At 52.4% G+C, this 11,903-nt stretch overlaps 1 pseudogene; it reads right to left on the bottom strand.

Annotated features, from left to right (window-relative positions):
• Positions 1-307: 307 nt before the first annotated feature.
• On the bottom strand, positions 308-8,781 carry LOC109554961 (PI-PLC X domain-containing protein 1-like; annotated as a pseudogene).
• Positions 8,782-11,903: the final 3,122 nt, after the last annotated feature.

Raw genomic sequence — 11,903 nt, 5'->3', positions numbered from 1 at the left:
CCTCAACGTGCCCACCGGCAGCCCCGAGGTGGCTTCCGGTTCAGGCTGGTGACATCACAGTACGTGTCTGACACGCAGCCTCCGTGATACCCAGCTCCACCTATGCGTCATCCCTCAGCCCCGAAGCAGCTTCCGGTTCAGCCCAGTGACGTCACAGGATGCGAACGAGGAGCGGCCTCCGCAACACCCAGCTCCTCAGTGCGCCGTGCCTCAGCCCCGAGGCGGCTTCTGGTTCAGGCCGGTAACGTCGCAGGACGTGACTGAGACGCAGCCTCCGTGATGCCCAACTCCACACACGCGCCGTCCGTCAGCCCCGAAGCAGCTTCAAGTTCAACCCTATGACGTCACCAACAAACCTCTGGGCCCAGATGAAGTTGCCTGCGACGGTGTTGGTACGGCCGGTGGCCGACCCCAGGCACTGGCCCCACACCCATGCACAAAGGTAGGGGAGCCCCCACTGGGTCAGTTTCTCCAGGGACCAGGCCGGGTGGACGCGGACAAACTCCAGGTTCTCTGTGAGGTTGATGCTGGCCACCCACAGCCTGCCTGGGACAAGAGAGGGGCTGCTGTTCATGGTGCAGGCTGTGGGGTCAGCTGCCCGAGCATGCGGCCACTAACCCACGGAGTCATGTGGCCAACCAAACCGTGTGGTCACCGACTCACATGGTCCCCCACCCACGGGGTCACTACCCCATGCAGTGATCCCTCCACTGGCCACCAACCCCCGTGGGCACCCACCCATGGGGTTACTAACCTGTGAGGGCATGTGCTCACCTGTCCACATGATGACCGACTCACACCGTCACCCACCCATGGGGTCACCCACTCCCCGGGTCAGCAACTCACATGGTAACCCACCCTGCACTCAGCAACTCAAACTGGTCACCCACCCACACAGTCACCCACCCATGCGGTCTCCAACCAACACGGTCTCCCGCCCATGTGACCAGTAACCCATGGGGTCACCCACCCACGTAGTCACCCACCCATGCGACCCCTAACCCATGGGGTCACCCACCCATGCAGTCACCAAGCTGTGCCATCACTCACCCAGACTCTGGCCTCCGCAGAGGTCAGAGATTCAGATATCCAACAGAGACCAAAGTTCAGACAGCAGGGGCTCACAGAGGTGTTGATTCGTGAATTTCTCCTGTTACAGAGGGCAGGCGGGCTGGACAGTGACCCCAAAGATGTCCATGTCCTGGCCCCGTGTGGTGGACACAATAATGTCCACATGGATGTCCACATCCTGTCTACATTCTGACCCCCTGTGGTGGACACAGTAACGTCCCCAAGGATGTCCACGCCCTGGTCCCCATGTGCTGAACAGAATAACGTCCCCTAATACATCCTGTTCCATTTCTCCACTTGAACCCAAAGCCAGCCCCATGCGCTAGGACATGTGTGCGACCAGGTGTCCCGGTTTGAAGGCAGCACTCCCCTGGGTGGCTGCAGCTCTTCATGAGCTCCAGGTGGTGGACGAGGTCTCTGGGCTTCACCTGGTTCCCCCACCAGTAGGGGATACTGGGCCACAGTTCTGCATGTGGACTCATGGATGCCTCGTCCTTGTACGACAGGATGACCTGCTGGCCCTGGGACTACAGCTGGTGCAGAGTCAGCACCTCCTAGGGGGAGAATCATCTGGGTGCCCGTGAGACATGTGCACAGGGGTTATTGGGGTGCCATGTGACACAATGTGTCAGTAATCGGGGGTGTCCGAGAAGCTACAGCGATGTGTGGATATTAGGGTGTCTATGAGCAGTGATGGGCTGGTTTTTCGGTTCTCTGTGAGAAGAGACAGTCATGGGTGGGTTATTGGCATGTCTGAGGAGAGACACTAGTGGGTCGATTACTAGGGTGTCTGAGTGGAGATGGTGATGGGTGGGTTATTGGGGTGTCTTGAGCAGTGATTGGTAGATTTTGGGGGTGTTTGAGTGGAGACAGTGGTGGGTAGATTATTTGGGTGTCTTGAGCAGTGATGGGTCGATTATTGGGGTGCCTGAGTGGAAACAGAGGTGGATAGATTATTGGGGTTTTTGATAGAAAATGGCAGGTGGATTACTGGGGCATCATGAGGCATGATTGATGGATTTTGGGGGTGTCTGAATAGAGACCAGGCAGGGTGGATTATTGGGGGTGCCTGTGACCAGTGATGGGCTGGTCATTGGGGTGTTTGAGTGGAGACAGTGGTGGGTGGATTACTGGGGTTCCATGTGCAGCATCACCTGGTGCCTGAATCAGCCTCACGCAGTGAGTGGATAGTCTGATTACAGTGAGCCTAGTGCTCCCACTACCCCCACTGCCAAGAGCATGGGGAGCCTGTGGCCCCTGCTCACACCCCATGGGACACAGCATGTCCCCAAAGATGTTCTTGATGCAGCCCATCAGGTACTCGTGCAGGTCCTCCATCACGCCCTTGAAGTTCCTGCATGCCAGGATAACCACCTCCTGGGGGTGGTTCTCCAGCCACTCTGAGATCTCTGTGAGCATGTCCTGGGTGGCGGTGGGGTGAAGGGCCTTGTAGTGAGAAACAGAGGGTCATGGGTGGGGAATTCCCCCAGCACAGCCACTCTACAGACAGGTTGGGGTGTCCTGACACACAAAGACATAAAGCATGGCGCCTGCTCCCAAGGGACCCAGCCTCTCTTGAGTGGCAGTGGGGAGCCGTGGCATTGCTCTGGTGTGTGTGTGTGTGTGTGTGTGTACACACTCCAGTAGGTACAGGTGCACACACAGGTGTGCATGTGTTCAGGGTCTGTGTGTGCACAGATATGCATGTGTGTGTGCATGCACAGCAGCAGAGAGCAGTGCTTATAATATTGTGTGAAGTCTGTACTCCAGGGAGCGTACAAGGCCAGCAGGGTACATGCACACTGAGGCCCAGGACAGAACCTCCAGACCCCAAGGGTCATTAGGTTCTGTGGTGGGGGCACTGGGGGCCGAGGCCAGTGTGAGACTTTAAGTGACTTGGCCAGCAGCCGAGAGAATGGACTGGACACCCCAAAACTAGACACAGGAAAAGACGTGTCAGGGACCTGGTATAGCCAAACTCTAGGAGACACCCCAGAGGCCAGGGGTGCAGGTGTGAGTTCAGAAACGCACGTTGGTCAGGAATTCTGAGTGACTGACGCCAGAGGTCAGCCCTCTCATGCCTGGAGTGGACGTGTGTCCGTCCCATTAGAGGTCAGTGTCCTCTAATGGGAGTGGACCTGTGTTGTCCCCTTAGAGGTCAGCCTCTCCTGCCTGGAGTGACTGTGTGTCCATCTGAGTGGATGTGTGTCCATCTGAGTGGACCTGTGTTGTCCCCTTAGAAGTCAGTGTCTTCTAATGGGAGTGAACCTGTGTTGTCCCCTTAGAGGTCAGCCTTTCCTGCCTGGAGTGACCACATGTCCACCTGAGTGGACATGTGCCCATCCCCTCAGAGGCCCTCCCCCTCCTGCCTGGACCAGACGTGGGTGTCCCTGGCTGGCGGACCCCCCCGTCCGTACCCCTGCCCCCACCCCCACCTCCGTGAGGGCCGTCATGTACACCATGTGGCCAGAGTGCAGGTTCCTCTCGGTGCCCTCTTCCATGTGCGCCATCTGCAGGTCCTCACGCCAGCATCCAGGTGCTTCACGATGCTCAGCACCTGCACACAGAGGTCGGTCATCTGTGCTGGGCACAGAGGGCAGCCCCCCACTCAGGGGCTGGGCAAGCACTGAGGATGCCCAACTGAGGGCCACGTCGGCCACTGTGAAATCAACCGTGTTGGTGCTGCTGGGGTTGAGGCACTGCTTCTGGGAACAGGGTCCCCAGGGTCACTGGTCATGTGGAGCACAGAGCCCAGGTCGAGATTGTGGTCTTGGGGGGGTGTTCCTGCAGAGTCCAGCCTCACGCTCCTTCAGGCAGTCCCTGGGTGGAAGCTCCCTGTGGGTTCAATGCTAAGGCTCCATGACACCCAAGCTGGACCCTTGGACATGAGGACACACTAGACCCACAGAGGTCTGTGCCCACCCCCACAAACAGCACTAGGAAAGGCAAGAAGGAATCAAGGGAAGAGAACGAAAGGACAAAACATCTGTCCACCACACAAATAAGACAGGAAAAAGCAAAAAATAACTTTAACGTACATTGAAAAGTGAAAGTTGCTCAGTTGTTTCCAACTCATTTTGATCTGGTGGACTGTAGCCCACCAGACCCCTCTGTCCATGGAATTATCCAGGCAAGATAACTGGAGTGTGTTGCCTTTCCCTTCTCCAGATCTTCCCAACCCAGGATCGAACCCATATCACCCTCATTGCAAGCAGATTCTTTACCAACTAGCCACCAGGGAAGCCCTAATATAAATTTGTAGCAGAAAATGTACTGTGTTCTCTACAAGGAATCATAATGGAAAAAGAAAAAAACATGAGGATAAAAAAATGGGGAAGAAAATAATAGATTCTCTCTATCCAAAATAAAAGAAAAAGCAAAAACTAATATTAACATAAACTAGTAGCAGAAAATGGTACTGTGTTTTCTACACAGAGTCACAATGGAAAAAGAAAAAGATATAACGATAAAAAATGGGAAAGGGTGTCACACCCCCACCAATCCAAGTTAAAATAAAAAACAAAGACTCATATGAACATTGTCAGCTATTGTCAGGCACTTGCTATCCACCTCTACAAGGATTAAATGAAGTGCTACTGCAGCCGCTGATCTTAAACACCCCCTGAAAGACCGCCATCTGTGCCCCCCACCCTGCACACACCCAGGTCTCTTTGGGAGCCATACCACTTGAGACCATGGCACCGAGGTCCCCCAGTATGGAGGGGACCCTGCCTTGGAGGGACACAGAAGAGAGGGACCCAGCACCAAGGGACCCTCCGAGCAGAGGGACCCCAGTCCTGCAGGACTCCCGGGCTCTGGTGGACCCCCTGCTGCTCACTCCCTCCTCTGGGTGTGAGCTCTTAAGGCCAGGCTTAGGCACCTGATGCAAGCAAGAATGTAGTTGTTCCCATTCCAGCCCTGGCTCTCTGCCAATCAGATCCCCTGAGGAGGATTCCAGCAACCAGGGACCTCCCAGGAGGAAGCAATCACACAGGTAAGAGCTGTGCTTGACAGCCTCTTGTCCTCTTGGGAGGACCAGCCCAGGAGCAGAAAAACCGGGAATATGAGTGCCCCTCAAGTGCGGGTACAGGAAGGCAGGGGCCATCTGTCCCGCCCAGGTGGGCCCCTGCTCCTGCGGGCACCTGAGCCCAGATGGGTTTTCTACCCCATCCTGCATCCACCCCCTGGGTAATGTGTGTGCCAGTGACAGGACCACTGTCAATTGGGTGCCCCCTCCCCACAGACAGGGCCCCCACCATTGACTCCTCTCCATCCTCCACAATGACTGCGTCCCACCCTGGCTTCTCTGCACCCCATAAAACCCCCGATCCACCCTGGAGAAGCACTACAGGGGAGGGGTGTGAGTGCGTGCGTGTGTTCTCAGTCACTTCAGTCGTCTCGACTCTCTGTGACCCCATGGACTCTAGCCTTCCAGGCTCCTCTGTCCATGGGACTTCCCATGTGAGAATACTACAGTTGGGTGCCATTTTCTCCTCCATGGGATATTCCCGATCCAGGGATCAAACCCGGGTCCCATGCATTGCAGGCTGATTCTTTCCCGTCTGCACCACCAAGAAAGTCTCCCTGGAGGGGGTGCTGGGGTACAAATGTAAACCCACCTCAGAGGACATGGGAACTCAGCTGTTGCTTATCTGGGACCAGGAAGGAGCTCTAGTGTCAGCTCAGCTGCACAAAAGGTGGGACCCAGCCTCCTCCTTCCCCTCCCAGACGGTGATGCTGTTAGTCCATGGGTCCCCGTTCTAGCTTCAGGCTGGTTCCACAGTAAAGCTGTGTCCTTTCCTACCTTTCTGGGAGGCTCTCTGGGTGGGGAAGATCTCCTGGAGGAGGGCATGGCAACCCACTCCAGTATTCTTGCCTGCACAATCCCATGGACAGAGGAGCCTGGCTGACCACAGTCCATGGGGTCGCAATGAGTCAGACATGACTGAGCGACTAAACAGCAATTCTGCTTTACAGCAGGTTTGTTCTCAATCCCGTTTCCCCAAGAGGGATAAGGACACCGCCCCCTGTGGGTGACACTAGCGGCTGGAGCTGGGTCCAGGGCCCGGGCGTGCCCGCAGACCCTCACCTGGGTGGTGGACCTCTTGAGCACCACGGGCAGCATGACACATGGCAGCACTTTGCCCAGAGTCTGCAGCAGCCTCGACTCCTTGTGAGAGATGGGTGACTTCTTGTTCAGGCAGTAGGTCATAGTGCTGTGGCTCCCTGCAGGCAAACCAGGCGGGGCACACGTCACCCCCTGAGCCTGTCCTCTGTGCCCCCAAGCTGCACTAAGGATGCACAGCTAAAGCACCGCGGGGTATGGCGGAGTCCCGAAAGTCATATCCACTGAGTCCTGGGGACTGAATCTTGTCTCGAAATGGGGTCTCTGCAGAAGTGAGAAAGTGAAAGTCAATTTATTTAAGGAATCCCATTTTGGGACAGGAAAGGCTTCAGATGGCTTTTGATTTTATGGTTTGTTGTTTCCCAGGTGGTGCTCGTGGCAAAGAGCCCGCTTGCCAAAGCAGGAGGTGTAAAAGATGCAGGGGTGATCCCTGGGTTGGGAAGATCCCCTGGGAAGGGAATGAGAACCTACTCATTATTCTTGCCTGGAGAATCCCATGGACAGAGGGGCCTGGCGGGTACAGTCCATGGGGCTGCAAAGAGTCAGACAACTGAGCACAGACAGACCCTCTCTAGTTACAAGTACTTTGAAGTTATTCATAGTATTTTCAGGCTCTTTATGACGCCAATGTTGTGGTCACTGATGTGTGGTTTCACTTATTCTTTTCCCTTTTAAATCTGTGTGATCTGTTTCAGAGACAGTGTGGAGAGGTTCACACTTTAGCAGTCACCTGGGGACAATCCAGAAATCTTCCCTTCTGTCTCTAACATAGGTTTGGACTAGCTTTATTTCATTCTCTTTTTTTCTTTTCTTATTTATTCTCAGGGTCAAGGGATGGGAAGGAGGATTTACAAGTTCATAATATAATTTGATTTGATGATGTTATGGAAGAGTAGATGGATGGGTGGATAGATAAGTGGATGGATGGATGAATGGATGGTGAGTGGGTGGATGGATCAATCAGTGGATGGGTGGATGATGGATTGGTCGGTGGATGGATGGATGGATGGATGACGGATGGGTGGATTTATGGATGGATGTGGGTTGGTTGGATGGATGAGTGGATGGATAGGTGAGTGGGTGGATGGACAGATAGGTGAGTGGATGGGTGGGTGTGTGTGTGGATGGATGGATGGATGGGTGGGTTAGCAGCATGTGGTCCATGCACACAGTGGTGTATGAGTCACCATGAAAAGGAATGAAGTTCTGACACAGGCTACATCGTGGATGGACCTTGAACACACGATGGTCAATGAGGGAAGCAGACACAGAAGGACACATTTTACGTGTCCATTTATAAGAGATGTCCAGAACAGGCAAATTTACAAAGACAGAAGCAGATGAGTGGTGCCCGGGCTTGGGGGAGAGGCATCATGAGTTATTCTGTAAGGGGTACAGGAAGGAGAGCGGCCAGGGGCCCCTCTGTGGTCCTGAAGACTCGGAAGCCTCCTCCTTGTGGGGCCGCCACAGCTTTCCCCACGGGAAGCACCCGGAAGGGCCGAGAGACTGGGTCCACGGTTCCCTGTCTGCTCCACACTCTCAAGGGCAGAGCCGTGTGGGGGCCCCTCCTCCCAGGCAGGGTGGGGTGGCCGGCATAGAACCCCACAGCTGTGGAGAGGGTGAGAAAGAGTCTAAAGCTGCCTTCCATAGAAAACAACACTTCCTGTTTGTCCAACTGTCCATGTGCGCTCCCAGCGGGCAGTGCCCAGGGTCACAGAGCCAGGGCAGGGCCCAGTGTCTGCACGGCCAGAGGAGTGCCAGTGGAGAGTGGGGTGCGTCTGCACCTTGAGGAGGTGAGCAGGGTGCTGTCTGGCAGGGACTCTCCCCTCCCAGGCCACGGTGTCTGGTGGCCACCCCTCAGATGGTCTGAGCACAGCAGTGTCACCCTGGAAGTGCCCGCCTGCCTGGTCACCACTGGCCATCCCCAAATCCAGATGCCTCCCCATAGCTGAGCTTTGCAGCACTTTTTGCAAGCAAACTGGCTGGAGTCAGAGGTTCCTCATTTTAATTAGATAGTTCTGGTATCACTTATCGAGTTGTTTTGGGGGCGGGTGGACCCCTTAAACTTTGGGCCCTCCAGGCTCAAGTGCAGAAGGTGCTGCACAAGCTCTGATGAAAAACGTGGGTGGAAAGGTGAGGGGTCCCCAGGAGTAGGACAGAGTGGCTGAGAAGACACAACCCCGCCCCCCAGGGAGGCCGGCATGTGTCCTGAAGGTAGGCTCTTGGGGGTTCATGTACCTTCCGGGTTGAATGGGATAAAGTGGACAGACAAGGGAAGGTGCTGGTTTGTGTATGTGTGTGTGTGCAGTATGTGTGCATGTGTGTTTGGTGTGTGTGTGTGCATGCGTGTGTGTGTTCAGTGTGCCTGTGTGTGCCTGCATGTGTGCATGTTTGGCTCTGAGGCTTCCCACACTTGGACCCGTCTCGCAGCCGCATCCCCGCTGAGCCAAGCCTGCGGGGCCTCACCTGGGATGGAGAGGTGGTGCGAGGGCATGTCCCAGAGCTGAGAACTCAGCACCAACATCCAGTTGGCGTTCACCTTGGTGGCACAGGAAGGAGCCGGGCAAGCTCACCTGCCAGCCCATCGGAGGCCCAGCCTGGGCAATCTGGGGGAGGAAATGGAGTGTTGCATAATGAAAACAGGACATACAGAAGACCCGGTGCTGGCGGCGTGGAGGCGTGGCTCTAAGAAACTGGTACCTGTGGCCTTCTCTCCAAGAGAAAGGAGGATGGGGTGGTGGAGAGGGGAGAAGTGCTCTAGAGACAGAGAAACTGAGACACAGAAAGAAATGGACAGAGACATGAAGAGAGACAGACAGAAGTAGGGAGAGGGGGGAGGGAGAGACAGGAGGTTAAGTGGGGGTTTGAGGAGGAGCAAGGGAGCTGGGAGACAGGGACCAACAGACAGACCCCAGCAGCTCAAGTCTGTTCTCCCTGAGGCTGGAGCTGGCGACCCCATCCAGAAGGTCCCCCTTCCTCACACTGTGCACCAGCCCCCTCCTCTTGGGGCTGAGAGGGGCCCAGTGGAGCCTGTGGGCTCCAGGTATGGGGGCTTCCATCCTAGAGGCGATGGAGCCCAGGCACAAGGTCACATGCCCGTCACTCCCCAGAGGCGGTCTCTCGATCTGGTGGTGTTGCTGCAGTAAAAGTGACTGGACAGGCTCCCAGGATGAAGCACCCACCTGAGCAGCTAAGAAGCTGGGAATGCCTCCAGTCAGGGTCTGAGTGTCCCCTCTCTCCTGTTATGGGTGGGTGTCCTGATGGTCTGCATGCCATCAGGACTCCTTTCATGGCAAACACACGCCTGGACCTTTATTTTTGTGTTTACTGCTCTCCATGGACAGGGGTTGTCTCTATTCTTAAGGTCCCCTCTCTATAGTAATAGTCCCCTTCTGTTGTCATAGTCCCCCCTCTACAGTAATACTCCCCTTCTATTGTCATACTCTCCCCTGTACAGTGATAGTTCCGCTTCTATAGTAACAGCCCCCTCTAATATCATAGTTGGAGAAAGGCATGGCAACCCACTCCAGTCTTCTTAGCTGGAGAATCCCATGGACAGAGGAGCTTGGCGGGCTCCACGCGGTCAGTCCATGGAGTCACAAAGAGTCGGACACGACTGAACGACCAACACTAATGTCATAGGGTTTAGAGTAGTAGCCCTCTATTCTCAAAAGTTCACTTCTACAGTAACTGTGTGTTTTGAGTTCAAGTTTATAAACCTTTTCTCTGTTTCCTGTGTAGAGAAGATCCTTTAGCATTTGCTCAAGAGCTGGTTTGGTAGTGCTGAATTCTCTCAGCTTTTGCTTGTCTGTAAAGCTTTTGATTTCTCCTTCATATTTGAATGAGATCCTTGCTGGGTATAGTAATCTGGGTTGTATGTTTTTCTCTTTCATGACTTTAAGTATGTCCTGCCATTCCCTTCTGGCATGAAAAATTTCCATTGAAAGATCAGCTGTTATCCTTTTGGGAATCCCCTTGTGTGTTACTTGTTGCTTTCCCTTGCTGCTTTTAGTATTTGTTTTTTGTGTTTGAACTTCATTAATTTGATTAATATGTGCCTTGGGGTGTTTTTCTTTGGATTTATCCTGTTTGGGATCCTCTGGGTTTCTTGGAATTGGGTGGTTATTTCCTTCCCCATTTTAAGGAAGTTTTCAACTATTATCTCCTCAAGTATTTTCTCATGGCCTTTCTTTTTGTCTTCTTCTTCTGGGACTTCTATGATTCGAATGTTGGGGTATTTAACATTGTCCCAAAAGTCTCTGAGGTTGTCCTCATTTCTTTTCATTCATTTTTATTTTTTCCTGTCTGCTTCATATATTTCCACCATTCTATCTTGCACCTCACTTATCCTATTTTCTGCCTCAGTTACTCTACTGTTGGTTCCCTCCAGAGTGCTTTTGATCTCAGTTATTGCATTATTCATTATTGATTGACACTTTTTTATTTCTTCTAGGTCCTTGTTAAACATTTCTTGCATCTTCTGAATCCTTGCCTTCAGTCTCTTTATCTTTAACTCCATTTTGTTTTCAAGATTTTGCATCATCTTTCCTATCATTATTCTGAATTCTTTCTCAGGTAGACTCCCTATCTCCTCCTCTTTTGTTTGGTTTGGTGGGCGTTTACCATGTTCCTTTACCTGCTGAATATTTCTCTGCCTTTTCATTTTGTTTAGATTGCTGTGTTTGGGATGGCCTTTCTGTATGCTGGAAGTTTTTGGTTCCTCTTTATTGTGGACGTTCCTCCCTGTGGGTGGGGTTGGACTAGTGGCTTGTCAAGATTTCCTGGTTAAGGAAGCCTTTGTCAGTGTTCTGGTGGATGGAGCTGGATCTCTTCTCTCTGGAGTGCAGTGAAGTGTCCAGTAGTGAGTTTTGAGGTGTCTATGGGTTTGGTGTGACTTTGGGCAGCCTGTATTTTAATGCTCAGGGCTATATTCCTGCATTGCTGGAGAATTAGCATGGTGTGTCTTGCTCTGGAACTTGTTGGCTCTTGGGTGGAGCTTTGTTTCAGTGCAGGTATGGAGTCAGGAGTTCTCTGGTTTTCTCAAGTTTTGTATTTAAGCCTCCTGCCCTTGGCTTTCAGTCTTATTCTTACAGTAGCCTCAAGACTTCTCCATCCATACAGTAATGATGATAAAACATCTAGCTTAATGGTGAAAAGATTCTCCACAGTGAGGGACACCCAGAGAGGTTCACAGAGTTATATGGAGAAGAGAAGAGGGAGGAGGGAGACAGAGGTGACCAGGAGGAGAAGAGGGTCAGTTAAAAGGGGAGAGAGCAATCTAGCCAGTAATCAGTTCCCTAAGTGTTCTCCACAGCTGAGAACACACTTCACAGAGTTAAGTAGAGAAGAGAAGGGGGAGGGAGGAGATAGAGGTGACATGGGGGAGAAAAGGGAGAGTCAAAAGGGGAGAAAGAAATCAAGCCAGTATTCACATCCCTAAGTAAAAATGGGTACTGAAGATTAGATTCTTAAAGGTACAAAATTGGTAACAAATACCAAAAAGCAAAGATTAAAAATCTAGAGTAGAGGTTGGATTCTCAAAAACACAATATTAAAGAAAAAAAATCACAAAAATTATAATATATATATATATATGGTTTGCTTTAAAAAATAGGTTTTTTGCAAAGTAATAGTAGGTTTTAAAAATGAAAATTAAAGGAGTAATAAAGAACTTAAAAATAAAATAATTAAAAAATGATAATTGTAA

Source organism: Bos indicus, chromosome X, assembly GCF_029378745.1.
Source record: "Bos indicus isolate NIAB-ARS_2022 breed Sahiwal x Tharparkar chromosome X, NIAB-ARS_B.indTharparkar_mat_pri_1.0, whole genome shotgun sequence".
In the NCBI taxonomy this organism is placed as follows: Eukaryota; Metazoa; Chordata; class Mammalia; order Artiodactyla; family Bovidae; genus Bos; species Bos indicus.
Note: the sequence above shows the minus strand (reverse complement) of the source record. Positions and strands in the feature narration are given on the sequence as shown.